This window comes from Triticum aestivum, chromosome 7B, assembly GCF_018294505.1.
Source record: "Triticum aestivum cultivar Chinese Spring chromosome 7B, IWGSC CS RefSeq v2.1, whole genome shotgun sequence".
NCBI lineage: Eukaryota > Viridiplantae > Streptophyta > Magnoliopsida > Poales > Poaceae > Triticum > Triticum aestivum.
Genome location: NC_057813.1, coordinates 221,693,597 through 221,712,099, shown reverse-complemented (window position 1 = coordinate 221,712,099; position 18,503 = coordinate 221,693,597).

The following is an 18,503-nucleotide window of genomic DNA, read 5'->3' as shown; positions in this document are numbered from 1 at the left end:
CTCTTGGGAAGGCAATCACAGGCTGTGCCATCGGGCCTGTACTAATGTACCTTGACTGCCTTATTCATGCCAAGACCGTGGAGCCTGACATGCGAGTCCCCCGCATATGTTTCATGGATCCTGCGAAGCTTTCCGATCTGGTTGATGCAGATTTGATAAAAAAAGGCAATGCAGATCCAAAGACTTGGGCGTTTGGGAAGCTTCCGGTGAGTTTTGTTTGGTTTGTGTCTTGCAGACCTTTTTTTAATTTAGGTATAGCTATTTTTTGCTGTAGTGGCAAATGTTGTTGTCAAGCAGTTTGAGCAGGATGAGGCTGCTGCCACCCACAGCAGGGCTGGTGATTGTACCGAGGCTAATGTTTTTTATCACGAAACGAATGATGTTGGCTTTGAGCACCCTGATGTTGATGTGAGTCAGTCCTCGGTGTTTGCAATTTTTACTTTGTTGTCCTGCTGTCAGTGTTGTAGTTGAACTTCCTCATCTTCATCTATTCATTAGTAATTTTCTTTTCATGCAGATTGATCATGATGAGGATGTTGGCACTGACAGCAGGGCCGATGATCGCACTGAGGCTAATGTTTCTGATCAGCATACGAACGATGTCAGCTTGCAGCACCCTGTTGTTGATGTGAGTCAGTCCTCGTTGTTTGTATGTTTTTACTATGTTTGTTCTGCTGTCAGTATTGTAGTTGAACTGCCTGATCTACATCTGGTTATTAATTTTTCTTTTTCATGCAGGAGACCAGTCATAATGTTGAAGCTGATGTTGACCATGGAGTTAATGATCCATCCACTGATAAGTGCAAGGTTATTTTTATTTTCATTGTGGTTATTCATATTCTTTTTAATTTTCATGCGCACCAATGTGTCCTCCTTGTTCATTTTTCTATCCCACGCCGTTTAGAGTTTGCAAGGGGGTAGCTACCTTTTTTGTTACTGTTGTTTTAATTCCTTGTGTTTATTGTTGCTCATAATAGCATTGTTTTTTGCCTCATTACATTTTGAATCAGGGTGCTATTGTTGGCGATGAGCCTTGTTTGCCCGTTGGCGATGTTGCTTTGAATGTTAGCAGCAGCAAGTTCGATGATGTTGCAGCGAATGCTTCCAAGGTTTATTTTTCTGTGCACATCTTTGGTAGTTTATTTTTTATTGTTAGTTTTGTTCATATTATTCACTTTTTCTGGAAAAAAATTCGTCAGATTACTGATGTTGAACGTGGGGTTGTCCTTAGTGGCGGAGATGATGCTCGTGATGCTCCATTGAGTAGTGGGCGCAATGTTGGCACCAAAGTTGCTGATGAGGATGCTGGTGCTGCCAGCATACTTGATTCCAAATCGCCTGGTGTTGGTATTGCTGGGGATGAGAATGTTTCTGGTTGTGAAGATTTTCCGCCGGAGAATTTCCCGCCTGGAGGTCTTGATTACGGTGATGCATTGCAAGATGCTTCTAGCATGGAGGAGGTGCCATCCGAGGATGATGATTTACTTCTGTCATTTTCTTCTGACCCCTTGATGCAGGAGGCGCTGTTGTCGTCCCAGGATTTTCTTTCTACAGACCCTGAAAGCGCAGCCATATTGGTGTCCTCTCAAGATGTCCCATCATCAAACCCTGAAACTAGAGGAATAATGGTCTCATCACAGGAACTACAGTCATCGTCAAACCCTGATAGTCCAGGTAAGCACTTGTAAATTGGGCGTACTTCTCAAATTTTCATTTTGGACATGTTCTCTTGTAGTTGTTGAACTTATTATTTTTCATCATTTTTACTGCAAGAAGAAAGTGATAATGTTGTCAAGGTTGATACATTTTTCTTCGCTGTTACGAGGTTGCGCACGAACCGTACTAAATGGTTAGTTTGGGATTTTGGCCGTAACATTTTTGTCTCTTTTTTTTCTTTCGTATGATTATTATTGTTATTGCAGTAGTCTTAATTCATGTAATTTTTTGTGTTTTTCTAGTCACAAGCCGATGTTTCAAAATAAAGAATGTGATGCCAGTGTTGGTTCTATTGCTAAAGCGTTTGTCCCCACTGGCATGCTCAACTCAGACAGTACTGATGTTATTTTATATTCTCTACGTCAGAAGTACCGAGACACTGACAAGTTGATAGTTCCCAGATGGGTGACGGTCAGTATTTTGCTTTTTTGTAAATAGGATGATAACTTGTTTTGACAATTTTCTAACTGTTGTTGTTCTTTTTGTACAACAGACCAAGATCCGTGATGGAAATATTGATTCCAATGTGTTAAATTGGTTCACGAGATCAGGTGCTGATGGTTTCGATCAAGTAGGTGAACTTAGACTTTTTGTACTAATTAACTAGAACTGTCATGTTTTTCTTTTCAGTTTAGGGAGGTGTGGGAATGAACTTGATTAGCCTGCTTTTTACACCTGTACTTATGAATGATCCATGCTTTTTTATTAAAGATGCACTTATTGTTGCAAGGAAACTGAATTGATATGATTAGTCCTCATCTTTGGGCGGTGGATATAATTTCATTATGATTATGTGATTTTTTGTTTGTACTTCTGAATTTAATTTTCCATGTTTTATTTTATTGATTGGAGGCTGAATTTTTCGTTTCATTATGACTTTGGTAAATTCATTTTTCCTCTGCGATTTTTTCCAGCTTCTTTTCCCTACATTTGATCCGCCGTCATTTGTGCCTACCATGAAGCCTAGCGATGAATCTGGGCATTGGTGCTAGGTTGTTCTGAATTTGAGGTTCCATCGTTTCGAGTGTCTTGATTCACTCCGTGATGAAACCTCGGGTGATGCACTTAGATTCTTAAGGAATATGACAGATAATATAAAGAAGCTTTGGAGGGAGTCCAGTGTAGACAGGGCCAAACCATTCTCACCGGTGCATATTGATTGTTTCTCTTGTGAGTTTGAGCGGGTGCCTCAGCAGAAAAACACGTGAGTATCTGTTTTTTAATGATTTTTGGTGGTTCTTTTTGTTGCTGGGTGGATGTTGTTCCTGTATTTTTTGGATTTTGTGTTGTACCATTTTTTGTTTCTCCTTTTGTTCTACAGGCATGATTGTGGATTCTTTATTGCCGGGGAAACTGTCCACGAACACCTATGGGGCCGGCGGACCGGGCCCCTTTCGATTCGGCGGGGGCGGAGATTGCACGAAGAGCAGATCGATGCGAAGCACACGAGCAGTTTACCCAGCTTCGGAGCTCTCCGGAGAGATAATGCTCCTACTGCTGCTTGTCTAAGTATATTGAGTTCTTGCTTGGGAGCGCTGAGTGCTACAGTACACTAGCTGCTAACGAGACCGAGCGTGAGTGTTTTTCTGGTTTCGAACCCCCCTCTACGTTGCGCATGGGCCTCCTTTTATATGCTCAAGGGGTCACCGACAGGTGGCAACGCAGGCAAGGGCAAAAATGGAAAAATGTTGCGGTTGGTACAACTACCTGAACAGTGTATCGTACCTAACCCTGACGGCAGGGGACAAAAGCATTAAATGCCCGTCTGTGTCGCCCAAACAGTGCAAGAAAGGAACCGTCAGGGGCTCCACCGCTTGCCACGATGGCGATCTTCTCATCTCCGCTTGCCACCGCGCACCCCTGGCTGCACAGCCTCTTGCCACGTGCGCCTGGAAAAGTCCCAGGGCGACACGTTGGTGGATGTGCTGGAGCGCGGGTACAGAGTGGTAGCTTGCCGCGGCAAGCGCCTTGCTGCGGTCGTTGCCTTGTCGCGCCCGGAAGCTTGTCGCTCACCGGGCCTTGCCGGGACGTGTGGCGCGTCGCGGCAAGTTCCTTGAGATGCCTTGGTCGGCCTTCCTGGCAAGCTCCTCTTGCCGGGGTCTTGTCTCCTTGACTTAAACACTTTGTTCTTGAATGGCTCCAGAGGAACCACGGAGGACCTTGGTGGTCACCGGCAAGCCCTGCCGCGGGGTGCTGCGACTGCCCATGCACAAGTTCGGGATACTAGGGTACCCCTACTCTAGTACACCGACAGGAGCCCCCGGGCCTGGGCCACACACGGTGCCGAGCGCTGTTGGGCCAGGCCCAAAACAGGGCACGGGCATGCGCGGCCTGGGTTACGCCGTATCTTACTCCGTATGCACCGCGCCGTCCCCTAACGGCACGCGTTGAATGCGGTGTCGTGGGAGAGATCGTGGGTGGTTCTTTATTCGGAAAAACGGAACGTCCTCCCCCCTTTATAAGCAGGGGAAACAGGGGCAGTTCGCCCATCTCGCCAGTTGCTAATCCAATCTCAGGAATCTCAGCTGCTCCCCCCTTCCTTCCCAGAGTAGAAAGAGAGCAGCGCTCCGCCCCCCATCGCCACCAGCACCACCAACGCCGTCGATCTCCCCCACCACCTTCGCCATGGCTCCGAAAGCCGGAAAGGGGAAGGCCGTGAAGACGACCGAGGTGCAGCGGCTCGCGGCGCTGCGAAAGGAGCGGACAACCTTCCCCCCCAAGCTCGCCGCGAAGGAGCTGAGGGAGTACTACTACCTCTTCTGGTCGACAGAGACGCGAGCGCATCCGCGCACGAAGGTACTCTCCGCCGCCGCTTCGGAACGAGCTCCAAATGGATATCCCTTCTTCGCGTTGTTCTTCTACTGCAGGCTCTGCCCGCCTTTCTCTGAATTCTTCTTTGACATTATGAACACCTACGGGTTCCACCTCCTTGACTTCACCCCCAATGCCGTTCTGACCATGGCAGTTTTCGCACATCTCTGCGAAAACTTTGTCGGAGTCCATCCAAACGTAGCTCTTTTCCGCCACTTCTTTATGCCCCGGGTTGAGAGAGGGGAGCCCTTATCCGGCGGAATCGCCTGGATCTCGAGGGCCGGCAAGAAGGAAGCTTATCTGGAGGGAGAGCTCCGTGGCAAGTGGGAAGAATGGAGAGCAGACTGGTGCTGGATTGTCGAGGAGAACCCGCAGCCGTTTACCGCCCAGCGCCAAGCCCTAGTAGTGCGCGTCAACGATTGGAGCAGCGTGGCCCCGGAAGACGATAGGCTGAAGATTGCCGTCACCCGGATCTTGCGCCTTAGGCTTGCCGGGCTCACTATAGGCTCCGTTGGCGCATATTTTCTTCGCCGCCGCATCGCCCCCCTGCAAGAGAGGAGGAGACCCGCCTGGGAGTTCAGGGGTGCGGCGGACATCATGAGGCTGTGCCCAGGCCTCAACTTCAACTTCACTGTCCTGGAACTGGATGCGATGCTCAAGGAATTGTTCAAGCACGACCCTCAACATCCCGAATGGTTCAGGTTGCTGAAGGGCGTCGTTCCGCTGTGCAACAATTCCTCGCTTGACCGCATTCGTGCAATGATGCCGCTGTGCGATTCGCATGGAATTGTCCCCACTTGGCAAGAGCTTGCAGACGACGTCGTGCAGAAATTCTTCGACGGCTTGGTAGAAGTGCTGGTCCGCTCCGATGAGTAGAAAAGCCTCACCCGCGACACCACCGATGCGGAGATGCAGCGCATCGCCACTAGGGCGGAAGAGGCGGCGGCAGCCGCTGCCGCGGGTGAGTTTGGATTCACAGTGGAGGAGGCAGAGGCAGCAGAGGCGGCAAGCCTTGCCGAGCGAGAGTGGCTTGCCGGCGAGGAAGAGCTTGCCGAGCCTCAAGCCGAGTCGAGCGAGCCCGCCGAGGGTGCGAGCGGCTCGTTGGAGACCGACTCTTCTTCCTCCTCATCTTCAGACAGCCCGCCGCAGGCAGAGCCCCGAGCTCCACCAAGAAGGCATCTCCGCAAGGTTGGGGATGTAGCGGGGCGGCAGACGAGTCAACAGCCGCCGTTCCGCGCGACGCGCTCCACCGCGGCAAGCACTGTTGTCGCGGGAGCGCCTCACGCTGCTGCGGCAACTGGAGCGGGATCCTCCCGGACCACCGCTTCTGCTCCTGCCGCTCCTCATGCCACGGCGGCGGCCGGAGCTGGGTCGTCCCAGTCCACCACCACTGCCCCCGCCAAGCTGCAGAGGGAACCTACTCCTCTGCCTCGTCGCGCCGAAGGTGGGCCGGACTTCGACCTCTCCGCGCTCAGCTACGACGAGGAAGAATAAGAGTATGATTCTTCGTTGTACTTGTAGTTCTTCTATCCTTGCTGTTTTTGTCTTGTATCTGATTTGCTTTACTCTGAACTCATTCCTTTTCTGGACTCTGGCCCAGAGAGCGGCAAAGAGAGCCAAGTCCCGCTGATTGTCATCGAGGACGAACCCATCACGACAGCAGGGGGCATGCCTGAGACCATCTTGCCGGACCCGGCAACTGTTCCCCAAAGCAGCCCCCAGCGCAGCCCCCAGCGTAAGTATATGGTTTACTTTCCGCTGTTAGGGGCGCGTGGGTGCTCTTTCTTTGCTGATATCTGACTTGTTGGTTTGTGTAGGAGCAGAGCAGCCCCACCAGGAGCACCCGGAAGCCGCCCCTGACATGCCATCTGCTTCGACTACACCGCCAAGGGATGGTTCCCCGGCAAGGGAGCGTTCTTCAGCAAGGGAGAAGTCTCCGGCAAGGGAGAGTTCTCTGACAAGGGACAGCATCAGCGACCCCCCGGTGGTGGAGACCGTGACTGCGGAACCCAGTGCAGGTAACCCTCTTGCTTGAAAGCTTCCCTTGGGTCCTTCTTCTTCTGATTTTCTTTTTGGATATTTGCTTGACTTTTCTCCCTTTTCCGGCCGTCAGATCCATCTTCCGCGGAGCCGATGGAGACCGAGGTTGCCGGCGAGGAGAACGCGCGCGGCAATACCAACGACGCCGCCGCCACCGAAGAAGAGGCCGGCACCGATGATCCTGCCGGCGAGGAGGCCGCCAAGGCTGCCGCCGCAGAAGCCGGCGAGGGGTCTGGCGATCGCACTGACGGCCCTGAGGCCGCAGGAGCGTCAGGCGCTACGCCGACCGCCGATCCCTCCGCTGCTACCGCAACGTCAGGCTCCGAAGAGCCACAGCCCGGCGCCTATTTGAAGGCCGGCGATGGTGTCTTCATCAAGCTCCCCTGGGCGTCAAGCTCCAGGGCGCCGGTCGAAGGAGAAACCTTGGATGGAGAAGTGCTCGCCTCCGCTGGGCTGACGCTGGTTGATGCGCCGAGCAGCAGCAGCGTCGAGTCTGAGGAGGAGCAGCTACTGCGGAAGCTGGTGTCACTCTACCGCGCTCGGCAGGCCAAGGTGGAATCCCGAGAAGCGCTTGTCGCGCAGGCGGGAGTAGACATCGAGAAGCGCGTGGAGGAGCTCCGGGAACGCAATCAGGAAAATCTCCGGTCCCTGCCAAAGGAGCGGGAGCAACTTGTCGAGGCGCGGAAAGCCTTCCTCCTCGAGAAGGCCGAGCTGAAGAGCAACAGCGGCTTGCCGCCGAGGAGCTGTTTGCGCGGGAAGCCGAGTTGGCGCAGCGGAAGGTCAATCTTGACAGCCATGAGGAGGAGCTTGCCGCGCGCGAGCAAAAATTCGGCGGGGCTCTCAAGGAAGCATAGGATGCTGCCGCGGCTGCCGAGGCCGCCAAGAAGGAGCTGGAGACGAAGGTTGCGCAGCTGGAGGCCGATCTCGAGGCGAGCGGCGAAGAGCTTGCCGCGCTCAAGCATGAGCGCGAGAAGGACGCCTACACTCTTGGCGAGCTGCAAGGTAGTCTCGTCGAGAAGGGCAAGGAGCTTAGCGCCGCCAAGGACTCCAACGTAGATCTTGAGTTGAAGCTGGCTACTTTGACCAAGACGCTGGACGGCACCAGGGAGCAGGAGGTGGCCTTGAAGGAGGAAATCAAGGCCAACGAGGCGCTGCTGGCGAGTGCTGCTGCCACCCAGAACACTTTTAGGGAGAATGTGGAGCACTGGACGGAGGGTCTCGTGGATATTGCCGCATCCATCGACAGGGAGCTGGCGCAGCTGGGGATGGAGGATTTCGGGTATCCTCTGATGAGAACCTCCAACCCAGCGCCAAGCTCAGCTTGTTCTTCAAAGGCGTGGCGACGGCCCTCCAGCGACTCCAGGAAAGGATCCCAAAGCAGCTGGCCGACGAGTCGCGCACGATCTGCGCGGGAGTTCTTCAAAAGGTGTTGGTGAAGGTGGCCTTCTGCAACCCGGGCCTCAACCTCACCAATGTCCTCAAGAAGCTGCCGCCGGATGCTGATCTGGAAGCGCTCAAGACCCTTGTCGCACCCATTGTAGACAAGGTGAGCGAGATCAAGAGGGTTGAGGGCGATCGCGTAGATTAGGCCGCCCGTTTTCTTCTTTTCTTGTCGCTGCTAGTCATGTTACAAGAACAATCTATTAGAGCTGCGACAAGCTATCTTGTACTATAACTTTATTTTGGGTATCGATTGCTATGTTATTTCCTTTACTTGATTCCGTCCTTTGTATGTTTTTGCCCTACGCTTTTAGGGAACTTGCCGGTGCAGGCACCTTAGCCACGAGCGCTGAGTGCGGGACGTCAGCAACCTGCTGGTGGTGTCGCTACCGACAAGAAACCTTGTCGCAGCTAGTCGCAGCTCACTTAAGTTGTTGAGCGGACTCAAAACAAAGTAAGGGCGCAACTAGCTACGAGTTGGTTCCTCCGCGCACAGGTTTTCCATACAAAGCACGGTTGTTTGAGGAAGATAACTTAAAATTTTTAAAACTGATTGCTCAAACTTTGGCAACTTAGCTTTTCTGTCGTTTGCTTCCCGGTAAGGCGAAGCTTTCTTGAACGATGCCTGGTCCACACCATTATCTTCTCCTTTCCCCCGGCAAACTTGTGGGCGAGGGAACCTTCGTTTCTTTGAGAAAGAGAAAGAAGAGAAAATAAAGATATGGAGCCTTACGGCTCGTTATTGCTTACCGGGGGTAGGTGCTGCACAAAGTGTCAGATAACACATGCAAAAAATAGAGAGCATGAAATTGACTGGATGTGCGGAGCACATGAGCTTTATTTATGCACGGGGTCTGCGCCCGGCTTTGTACAAAGGATTACATGCAACAGCGGCAAGACTTGTACAAAAGGTGGTTGCCGGAACAGGTTCTGGCAACCGCGCCTTACGGGTAAAACTTACGAAGATGCTCAATGTTCCAGGAGTTGCTCACCGGAGTGCCATCTTCGATCTCAAGGCGGACAGCGCCAGGCCTAGTGACTTGTTTCACCCGGTAAGGGCCTTCCCACTTCGGCGTCAACTTGTTGGAATTCTTGGCGGACTGAATGCGCCGAAGAACAAGGTCGCGTTCCTCGAGACTTCTGGCATTAACTTTGCGGCTATGGTAGCGGCGCAAAGCTTGCTGGTATCGAGCAGCTCGTACAGCAGCCTGAAGACGGTCTTCCTCAAGGAGCAGCGCGTCATCTTGTCGCAGCTGCTCTTGCTCAAGCTCATCATAAGCAAGCACTCGAGGCGACCCGTATATGAGTTCCGTGGGGAGAACTGCCTCTGCTCCATAGACTAGAGCGAAAGGTGTCTGGCCAGTGGCTCGATTTGGCGTCGTCCTGATCGACCAAAGAACCACCGGCAGCTCCTCAATCCAGTTCTTTCCGCACTTGCGCAGCCTGTCGAAAGTCCTGGTCTTGAGCCCGCGCAGCACTTCAGCATTTGCCCTCTCCGCTTGACCGTTGCTTCACGGATGAGCAACAAAAGCGAAGCAGACCTTGGCGCCAAGATCTTGGACGTACTGCATGAAGGTGCGGCTCGTGAATTGTGTGTCGTTGTCAGTGATGATCCTGTTAGGGATCCCGAAACGGCAAACAATCGACCTGAAGAACTTGACTGCTGACTGTGCTGTCACCTTCCTCACTTCTTCCACTTCCGGCCACTTTGTGAACTTGTCGATTGCAACGTACAAGTACTCAAAGCCCCCGACAGCTCGGGGAAAGGGGCCGAGGATGTCGAGCCCCCAGACCGAAAATGGCCAGGATAAAGGGATCGTCTGGAGAGCTTGAGCTGGCTGGTGTATCTGCTTGGAATGGAACTGGCACGCTTCACACTTGGTTACTTGTGCAGTTGCATCCTGGAGGGCTGTCGGCCAAAAGAAACCTTGCCGGAACGCCTTGCCGGCAAGTGCTCTTGCGCCAATGTGGTGACCACATATGCCTCCATGTATCTCTGCCAACAGCTTTTGTCCATCTTCCCGGTGAATACACTTCAATTTCACACCGTTGAGTCTTCTTCTGTACAGTGTGTCGTCGATAAACTGGTACATACTTGACTGCCAGGCTACTCTTTCCGCTTCTTCTTGCTCTTCGGGAAGTTCTCCTGTCTGAAGGAAACGGACAATCTGCTGTGCCCATGCTGGAGCTTGCGGCTCGACAACAAGGACTAAAGGCACATATGCTGCTGCGGGAACATCCGCTTCTACGGCGAGAATCTGTGGCTCAGCCGGAGCTTGACGTTCCCCGGCAAACTTGCCGGAGCAAAACTCGTCGGGAGCGTCTGCTTCAACGGAACAAACCCTAGGGCTTGCCGGAGCAGACTGCTCCTCAGCACCCTTGGTGTTGATCTTGGGGACCTTCTTGGCGGTGGCTTCGGGGAGCTCTGCCGGAAAATAGTCACCAGAAATCAACTTCCTCTTCTTGCTCTGTCCAGTTGATGGCGTTATAGACGGTTGAGTCAGTTTGAGCACAAAGATCCCTGGTTCCACAGGTAACTTAAGTGCGGCTCACTTTGACAGGCCATCGGTAATGTCGTTCTGAGCTCTTGGAACATGCTCCATCTGCAGGCCGTCAAAATGCTCCTCTAACTTTCTCACTTCATCAACGTAAGCTTCCATCAACGGACTCTGATAATTCTTGTTCACTTGGCGGACGACAAGCTGTGAGTCACCCCTGACAATGAGCTTCTTGATCCCAAGGTCTGCTGCGATCCTGAGACCGGCAAGCAAACCTTCATACTCTGCGGTATTGTTTGTTGCTTGCTCCTTGGGAAAGTGCATCTGGACTACGTACTTGAGGTCCTCTCCGGTGGGTGCAACAAGTAGCACGCCCGCACCGGCGCCTTGCGGCGAGAAGGCACCATCAAAGTACATCAGCCACTCTTTGCTTGCTTCCTTGACGGGGATGCTCGTTTCTGGAATTTCTTCATCTTGTGTTGGTGTCCACTCTGCTATGAATTCTGCCAATGCTTTGGATTGGATAGTTGAAGTGCTCTCAAACTTGAGGCCAAAGCTTGACAGTTCCAGTGCCCACTCGACAATCCTGCCCGTTGCTTCTGGATTCTGCAGTATCCTCTTCAGCGGAAAACGAGTGACAACTGTCATCTCATGTGCTTGGAAGTAATGGCGCAGCTTTCTCGAGGCCATGAGAAGGCCGAAAAGCAATTTCTGCACACCAGAGTACCTCGACCTAGCCCCCTGCAGAAGGGAGCTGACAAAGTAAACTGGGCGCTGCACCATTCTCTTCTGCATCTCCTCACGCGTCTGCGTAGATCCATCTTTGTCGGGACCAGAGCTTGCCGGTGAAGCCCCCTGCTTGTCGCTGGATGCATCTGCCGTGGTTGCTGGCTCATCATCCGCCTCCCTCTCCGCTACTAACGCAGCACTAACCACTTGATTGGTTGCCGCTATATACAGCAGCAACTTCTCTTGTGGCTTAGGTGCGACAAGTGTTGGAGTGGAGGACAGGTATCTCTTCAAGTCCTGCAGCGCAGCCTCCGCTTCCGGAGTCCATTTCATTGGACCTGCCTTTTTCAATATTTTGAAAAATGGCAGGGCGCGCTCAGCAGACTTAGAGATAAACCTGCTGAGAGCAGCCACGCAACCGGCAAGTCTTCGTACATCCTTGACGCACTTTGGTGCTTCGATCTGCTCAATGGCCTTAATCTTGTCGGGATTGGCTTCAATTCCCCGCTAAGACACGAAGAACCCGAGAAGCTTGCCGGAGGGGACTCCAAACACGCACTTCTCGGGGTTAAGCTTGAGGTTGATCTTGCGCAGATTTGCAAAGGTTTCGTCTAAATCTTGAATCAGAGTTGCTCTGTCCTTGCTCTTGACTACTATGTCATCCATGTAGGCTTCCACATTTCTGTGTATTTGTGGCTCAAAAGCGTCATGGACTACCCTTGCAAATGTTGAACCAGCATTCTTTAAACCGAAAGGCATCCGTATGAAACAGTATGTGCCACATGGAGTAATAAATGCGGTCTTCTCCTCATCCTCTTCTGCCATGAAGATCTGATGGTATCCTGAGTATGCATCAAGAAATGAAAGCAAGTCACATCCGGCCGTGGTGTCAACAATCTGGTCAATGCGCGGCAAGGGAAATGGGTCTTTGGGACAAGCTTTATTAAGATCGGTAAAGTCGATACAAAGCCTCCATTTCCCGTTTGCCTTGCGCACGACTACAGGATTGGCCAACCACGTAGGATGGAGCACTCCTCTGACAAGGCCTGCTGCTTCCAACTTCTTGATTTCTTCTGCAATGAATTCTTGGCGCTCCACTGCTTGTTTCCTGACTTTCTGCTTGACGGGCTGCGCATGAGGACAGACGACAAGATGGTGCTCGATTACTTTCCTGGGAACACCGGGGATGTCAGACGGTTGCCATGCAAACACGTTGACGTTCGCCCGCAGGAAAGCAACGAGCGCGCTTTCCTATTTAGGGTCGAGAGTGGCACTGATGGTGAAGGTACCACCAGTGTCGTCCTCCTTGGCGGACACCTTCTTGGTTTCTAGTGGAGCTTCCATTGCCTTCTTACACTTGCCGGTGGAGCTCGATGGTGCGTCCTCGACGGTAGCGCAGCACTCCGAAGAGGTGCGCTTGCCAGAGTGGGCATCAGAGCTCTTGCCGGACTTGGCCTTCTTCTTCCCCCCGGGAGCTTCAGCGGCAAGTGACTTGCGTTCTGTTGCGGCTGCTGCTTCCCGGTAGATCTTGTCGGTGCAGATAAGAGCATCCTTCTTGTCGCCAGGGACAGAGATGACACTTATCGGGCCTGGCATCTTCAGTATGTTGTATGCATAGTGAGAGGCCGCCATGAACTTGGCGAGTGCTGGACGGCCGAGTATCCCATTGTAAGGCAATGGAAAGTCAGCAACGTCAAAAGTGACCCTCTCAGTCCTGAAGTTCAGCTCGCTGCCAAATGTCACCGGCAACGTGATCTTTCCCTTCGGCTTGCTCCTTCCCGGATTGATTCCTTGGAATGTGCCGGTCTCTTCGAGATCGCTGTCAGGGATCTGGAGTTTCTGGAGTACCGCGGAGGAGATCAGGTTCAAGCCGGCCCCGCCATCAACTAGCATCTTAGTGACCTTGAGGTTGCAGATAGTTGGTGAGACCAACATTGGCAAGCACCCGACCGCAGTTATGCGATCAGGGTGGTCCTCAATATCAAAGATGATAGGCGTGCTGGACCATTTCAGAGGCTTGCGTGACTCAACGGATGGTTCTGCCGCATTAACATCCCGCACCCACTGCTTGAGCTGGCGGTGTGAAGTATGCAGAGAAGCACCGCCGTCAACGGACAGGACCTCTGTGGCTTTCTGGAACTCCTGCTCATCGGTCTTGTCATCATCCATATCTTCATCGTCGTCGTCATCTTCATCTTTGTCGCGGCCGCGGGGAGGTCTGTCTCCTTGCCGCTGCTTGGCCTTGCCGTGGCGTCCTCCTCGGCCGGGGCATTTCTTGCCGGATCCTCCAGCACCTTCTTGGGCCTTCTCCTTGTCGCGTCGCTCGTATTCAGCTTTTTGCTGCTCGACAAGCTGCTCGACTTTCTTGCAGCTCTGGAGGTCATGGCCCTTAGTGCGGTGGATCTTGCAGTACTGCTTGTTGGTGTCGTCCTGCTTGTCGGCGACCGCCACAGCCTGGGAATTGGAGCTACCAGCTTTGGCTTCCTTGGCGCCACCTCCGTTGCCGGACTGCTCAACGACTAGCACATCTTTGCCTTTCTTCTTCCTGTTGTTCCGCCGCCGATTTTTCCTTGCCAGGGCAGCATCCTCACTATCAGATCCTCCTGCTTCTGTATTCTCTCCGGGGAGTTTCCTCCCTTTCTCAACACGTGCACACTTGTCGGCCAGGGCGTATAGCTCACTGACGTCTCTGATCTTGCACATCGCCATCTCCTCCCGCATCCTGCGGTTTCGCACGTTCTGATGGAACGCGCTGATGACCGCGGCAGGGTGGACATCTGGGATGTTGTGTTGTACATGGCTGAATCTCTGAATGAACTTGCGCAGGGACTCTCCTTCCTTCTGGGCAAGCAGATGAAGGTCGCTCTCTTGGCCATGAGGCTTGTGGCCGCCTGTAAAGGCGCCGACAAACTGATGGCATAGATCTGCCCAGGAGGATATGGAGTTGTCCGGCAAGTGCATGAGCCAGGATCTGACATTGGGCTTGAGCACCAGTGGGAAGTAGTTGGCAAGGATCTTGTCGTCCCACCCCTCGGCAGCTTGCACCGCGATGGTGTAGATGCTGAGGAACTCCGACGGATGCGACTTGCCGTCGTACTTCTCTGGTACATCTGGCTTGAAATTCTTCGTGCTGGGCCACTGGACTTGCCGCAGCTCATGAGTGAACGCAGGGCAACCTACCGCGTACGGCAAGTCGCTTGGTTCCCCTGGCGCATGCATGTCGACAGTGGGCCCAGCGCGCTGGTCCGATTGACGCCGCGCTTCTCTTTGGCGCTCGATGCGAGTACGAGCGTCTTCTTGCTGTCGTTCGTGAAGAACTTGGCGCTGATCACGACGAGCTCGTGGATCTGACGATGCGGTGGAGTCGTTGTCGAGGTGGATCCGGCGAGTCGGCGATCTTGGCCTTCGGGGTGGAGAGTGCACGGTGGTCGCACCCCCACCGGTCTTGTCGCCATCGGCTCGTGCCTAGCAATCTTGCCACGGCTGCGATGTATTCAGCTGCCATGGGGTGTCGCCGTTGGCGAAGCCGATGAGACTCTGAATGGTGGCCCTCCATTCGTCGATCTTATCCGCCGTTGGAGGGTAATCCAGGAGCAATTGAGCTCGTGCCAAAGCTTCTGCTAGAGTGGAGGGTGGCAGTGGTGAACGGTGCAAGGAGCGGGATATGCTCGGACTTCCAACTGGGTTGGAAGGAGTAGCATCCCGTCCAGGCGACCGTGTCTTGCTCGTGCCAGCATGTTGGCGTGCATGCTAGTATTGAGCACCCCGAGATCCTCCGGCTCGATCTTGATCCAACGAACGTATGGTACCGTGAGTACCATGACGCTGTCGGTCCCGCGCCTCCTAGGATGGGCGCGGTGCATGCACGGACGCCAAGGTCTGCGCAGCCTTGTCCTTGGACCTGGCAGCACCGTGAGCTCCCTCGTCGACGCCCGTTCTTCCGCCGGCGTCCACCCCACCACCCATTTGCTCCGGTGGCGGTGGGTTCGACACGGACGGAGCAGCCACCTCCGAAGCCTTCTTCTTCGGTGCCATGTCGATGAAGAAGATGGAGATCTAGCTCGTGTGAACGCCGGATCAGGTTCACACAACCTCGACGCCCCCTACCTGGCGCGCCATAGATGCCGGGGAAACTGTCCACGAACACCTATGGGGCCGGCGGACCGGGCCCCTTTCGGTTCGGCGGGGGGCGGAGATTGCATGAAGAGCAGATCGAGGCAAAGCACACGAGCAGTTTACCCAACTTCGGAGCTCTTCGGAGAGATAATACTCCTACTGGTGCTTGTCTGAGTATATTGAGTTCTTGCTCGGGAGCGCTGAGTGCTACAGTACACTAGCTGCTAACAAGACCGAGCGTGAGTGTTTTTCTGGTTTCAAACCCCCCTCTACGTTGCGCATGGGCCTCCTTTTATATGCTCAAGGGGTCACCGACAGGTGGCAACGCACGCAAGGGCAAAAATGGAAAAATGTTGCGGTTGGTACAACTACCTGAACAGTGTATCATACCTAACCCTGACGGCAGGGGACAAAAGCATTAAATGCCCGTCTGTGTCGCCCAAATAGTGCAAGAAAGGGACCGTCAGGGGCGCCACCGCTTGCCACGATGACGATCTTGTCATCTCCGCTTGCCACCGCGCACCCCTGGCTGCACAGCCTCTTGCCACGTGCGCCTGGAAAAGTCCTAGGGCGACACGTTGGTGGATGTGCTGGAGCGCGGGTACAGAGTGGTAGCTTGCCGCGGCAAGCGCCTTGCCGCGGTCGTTGCCTTGTCGCGCCCGGAAGCTTGTCGCTCACCGGGCCTTGCCGGGACGCGTGGCGCCTCGCGGCAAGTTCCTTGAGATGCCTTGGTTGGCCTTCCCGACAAGCTCCTCTTGCCGGGGTCTTGTCTCCTTGACTTAAACACTTTGTTCTTGAATGGCTCCAAAGGAACCACGGAGGACCTTGGCAGGTCACCCGGCAAGCCCTACCGCGGGGTGCTGCGACTGCCCGTGCACAAGTTCGGGATACTAGGGTACCCCTACTCTAGTACACCGACATTTATGCTACAAAACTGCAAGACCTATTATTGCCGGGAGGATGGTGTAATTGAAATGGTCGATTACAACCATGAAGACATTCTGGACATTGGGAAGACTTTGCTGTACACCTGCGCAACTAGTGGTGTGTTTGATGTTGACTTCAGGGGTTTGTTTGGCATCAAACCCTGTACGTGTGCATGGACTTTAGTATTTTTTTGCAGTTTGTACTTCTCTATTCAGTACTGTCATGAAATATGTATTTGAACTTACGCTTTGTGTGGACTCTTTTTTTTTATTTTTTTCAGGTGAGTGGTTGGATCTTGGTGAGCATGACTACAGGTTCTTTGGTAGCCAGTTCTCGGATCTCGAGCACGTAGCTATTGATCTTAGCCAGGGGCGTTCTCCAGAAAAGACAAGATCTGGTTTTATGAAGGGGAGGTTGGGAGCTCTAAGAAGTTCTACGGCTGCTTGTGCAGAGAGCCCTACTACACCCAAGAATCGCATTGTCGAATTGATAGACAGCGATGATGATGTGTTTGACAAGATTGCTGGTGTTGGAAGAGTCACGAGGAGTGCTGCTGCCAAAGGTTTATCTCCCCTTGCTGGAATAGTGGCTCGTAGAGCTGGTGGTGCTAGGAAAGATCCTGCTTTGGAATCTGGCAATGTTGTAAGCACGAAGCGTGCGCCCAGAGCTCCTATAAAGTTTTGCTCCCCTGTGTAGCAGCTTCACCCTCATAAATTCCCTCACCCGGACAAGGCTCACAGGTTGTATAAGCTGTTTCTTAGTGATGAATGGCGTGAGAAGTATGCCGAGTGAGTATCTCTCATTATTTTTCCTCCTCTTTTTCTTTTGTTATTTGTAACTGCTAGGTAAATACGACCTGGACTGTTCCTTTTTATACAACTCGAACTGCTATGAATGCCTTATCTTGCTTCTGCTTCTTTTTTGTTCTTGTGTGTGTTGTAGGAATACATTCTTAATGATACCCCAGCCTGATGGAAACGTAACTGACTTCACTGGGAATCACATCTGGGAAGTTTTTTCACCTGGGCAAATGATGGGGGGTGATATAATGGACTTCCTCATTGATGATTGGAAGCAAGATCCTGAGAGAAATGTTGATTTCGCATCTGGCAAAGGATATTGCTGAGTCCATATTTCATCTCGGTAATCAATCAGATCGGTTTCTTTTCTGTTGAACAAGACTGCCTATTGTTTTTACGAGTTTTAATAATACTTTTGCTTGTTGATCCTTTACTGTTGTCTATTTTCTATTTTGGCTTTTTTGCAGGTTGTGCTTGACTGTTCGTTTTACGAGGATGAAAATAAAGAGTTTAATGTGGAGAGTGGAGTGAGAGATTTCAAGAGCTATGTTAAAGCTAACGAAGACTTGCTCAGTGCCGACCTTGTGAGATCTACTAGCTGATTTTTTGGTTTTTATTTTTTTGTTGTGATGCTGGTTTTTATTTTGAATATTTAACATCTCTTTTTTGGTCATTTGTTTTTAGATCATGATGCCTCTATTCAAGCCTATGGTTTTATCAACGGATAGGAAAGTGAACCACTATTCCTTATATGTCATGAATCGGTACCGAAGTAGCGTTGACATCCTTGACTCTTTACCTTATCCGAAGAACCACCATCCTTCGAAGAACACCTATCACAAAGACTGCGAGAAGATTGTGAGTGACATTTATCATCTGTACAGGATTAATATTTCTGCATCTTTGTTTCTGCTCTTTTCTGAGACCTAAAACTGTGTGGGTTGTTTTGTTTTTTTACAGATTTCTAGAATGGTCAAAGTAATGAAGGCTGTGTATGGTGATGCTCAGTACAATGCGAGCAAGCAGCCCAATTGGGAGATGTTTGCAAAGAAACCAACATTTGTCAAGGTTCCAGTTCAAGGGGAAAATGAATGTGGCCATTATACTCTGAAGTATGCGGGATGCTACGATGGTGAAAAGATCGTTGAGAACATTCGAGATTATGACGTGGGTTTCTTGTTGTGCTTTTCAATTTCTTTTTTTGGCTTATTGTGCATCCTTTTTTATGTGTCATAATTTTTTATAATTTTTTTTATTGTTTTGCAGCCACGCATTGTTGATTGGAACGATGAGTCTGCATAGAGTTGTGTTCAACCAGAATAACCATCTTATGGTTACGGAGCTTCCCAAGGAGCTTCAGGCTTTGGCTCCTGATGCATAGGAGAAATGGTCATCATTTGCATAGTGAATTGGATAGTTGTGTGAT